Source organism: Ischnura elegans, chromosome 3 (assembly GCF_921293095.1).
Source record: "Ischnura elegans chromosome 3, ioIscEleg1.1, whole genome shotgun sequence".
NCBI lineage: Eukaryota > Metazoa > Arthropoda > Insecta > Odonata > Coenagrionidae > Ischnura > Ischnura elegans.
This window is the reverse complement of record NC_060248.1, coordinates 132,706,882-132,709,436: the sequence shown is the minus strand read 5'-3', so window position 1 is coordinate 132,709,436 and position 2,555 is coordinate 132,706,882.

The window sequence follows — 2,555 nt, the reverse complement described above, 5'->3', positions numbered from 1 at the left end:
CAAGTTTTTAAGTAGTAGGTACTTCTTCGAAATATGTGCAAGCGGGTGAAAAAAGTGATAGATGAAGGCTTCAACGCACGTCAAGTCGTCAATAAGAGAGACTTGAACGCTCGTCGCAATTGGGGTCGTGGCGAACGTGAATTTTTGTGAAGAGGGAGTAAGCCTCACTCTCAGCCGGGCGTATTCTCTCTCATTCTTGGTCACTAATTATGGGCTCAAAACTATCGCTTTCCTCTTGATTTTTTTAGGACATAAAATAAACTCTTCTTGATATTTTTTTCCCAAATTTTCCTTAATTTTAAATTTCGACCTCTGTGCATATACAACCTACTGGCACATCAGAATACACACGGTGTATTTTTGTCAAAAACCATGCGCAATAACGAAGAATCAAAAACGTGCTTTAACGTGTAAATTGCTCTTCCACCACTGCCTTTCCATGCACTTATCTGTTGTTAGCAGTGAAGTATTGTTTTCTCGACCTCTTCACGGAATGTAAGTTTAAATCTCGATGGTAGATCATATGACTAAAATACATAACTATGACTCCTCACCGACATTACGGTGTGTAATTAATACCGTCCTCAGGGTTACAATACTTGGTCCAATAAATTATTAACGATGTTCCTGGAAAAATCTGAGGTAATTCTTATATTGAAATGACGTGTAACGTGACTTTGATTATTCAGAAAAAGTGTTGATATTGTCTCCATGCTTCTGGCTTTAACCGCGTGGATTTTCTTTGCGACGACAGTTTCTCCGGTATTCCAACCGGAGGTCGATGCCGGGATCCAATTTTTGGTGACTTATATAGTGCATTCTTGGCGCCAATTTTTTTCATGTTGGATGCTGATCGTTCCACCTCCTTTTTTCTCGTATGACCCTCTTCCACGAGTTGTGGAGAGGGTAGCCGTCTTCTCTATTCATGTTTTCAGGTGTCTTGAATATTTCGATAGCCTCCTTTATTAGCCTGGGATAACATCTATTTTCTTTTGCAACAACTGTTGCTTCGTCAAACAGTATCTGGTGTCCGGGTTCACTCCAAGCATGCACCGCAATGGCGGAGAGCTGAAATTGCTTATTTCTTGTGGCTCTTCTGTGTTCCTGGATGCGCACTTTCATTGATCTACACGTCTCTCGTGTGTAGTCTTTGCTACATGAAAATGACACCTCATGGACACCCTCTTGAATGTCGCGCGGCAAAACGTCATTTGGACCCGGTAGGACATCTCCAGTCTTGGTGACACAAGTGAATCTTGTTACGACGTTGTGCTGTCGTAGAATCCTAGCAATCTTCTCTGAGGTGCCAGATACAAACGAAAATTACTGCGTGTGCCCTTGCTTCCGTCTGATCCTCCTTCTCATTGGTGTTTTGATTAGATGTTGTTAAAACGTCTTCGTTAAGCTCCTTCTTTCTTCGATGTTCCACTTCAGCGGCCCTTTTCAGGACCAGTTGTCCACTGTAGCCATTTCGTCTCAGTGTTTTTACGAGGAGTTTTTTCTCCGATGATATGGACTCGGCGTCGGAAATATCGTAGGCTAGTCGCATTATTTCTGATTCTCAGGTAGAGTGAGATGATTAAATGACCTCATACTCATCTAACAAGATACATTTATGCAAGAAAATTTTATCCACAATTTCGACCTCCTACATACATACAGTTCATTTAATAAAGCGATTACTGGAGAAAGCGGTATAGCTTTCGTATTTTATACCGCCTGACACGTACGACTAACATATTAGCAACGCTCTACAATCCTAAAACTCATTGAACGTAAAGACGCCGAATGAATTATGGTGAAGTAACTGTCTCTCGTGCATATAAGAATGCTCGCACAGGAATATCGGGTAGGAGTGATCGTTAAAGAGTATGCGCGTAGGCGCAGACCTTGGGATTTGGGTGCAGTAAGCCACATAAAGGAATAATAAGGGTGGGGAAGGGTGGTTGAAGGCGGAGTGTACGGAGAGGATGGAGGGAGTCTCTGGGGAGATTTTGGGGGGGATGGAAACCCCGCTGTGCACGCAGACGTGAAATTGAAGTTGTGTTGAGGGGGGTGCGGGGGCGTTGGAAGTCGGGTGGAGTTGCTGTGAGTGTCACCGAGGGGTTGGAAACGGAAAGGGAAGAATCTGAAGTACACGCTTTTGATGAAGGGGTGCTCACCACCACCACTGCGAAAAGCCGATTCCAATAGGTTCAAAAAATTATACAATAGGGAGGGAACTCTCCGATTAATTATACGTTAGGCTCAGCAAGTGACTCATAAAGCACAAAAAAAAGCAACAAGTACATACGCAGTAGTATAAATATGATAATCGAATATTATGTTCATTGTGTACCTAGTAATAACAATGTAGATAAAATTTGTTGGAAAACTACCGATGATATGCAGTGAGAAAGTGGTGGGTTGACCGGAGCAACGAATGCTATTGACGAACGAACATTCCACATCAGCTGCCACTTCCGTACCAACTCCCACCCCAGGGTTGCATTGTCTCTATTATGATATTTATCATTAATTTTTCAATGATTTCACCGGAGGAGGATAAAATCACA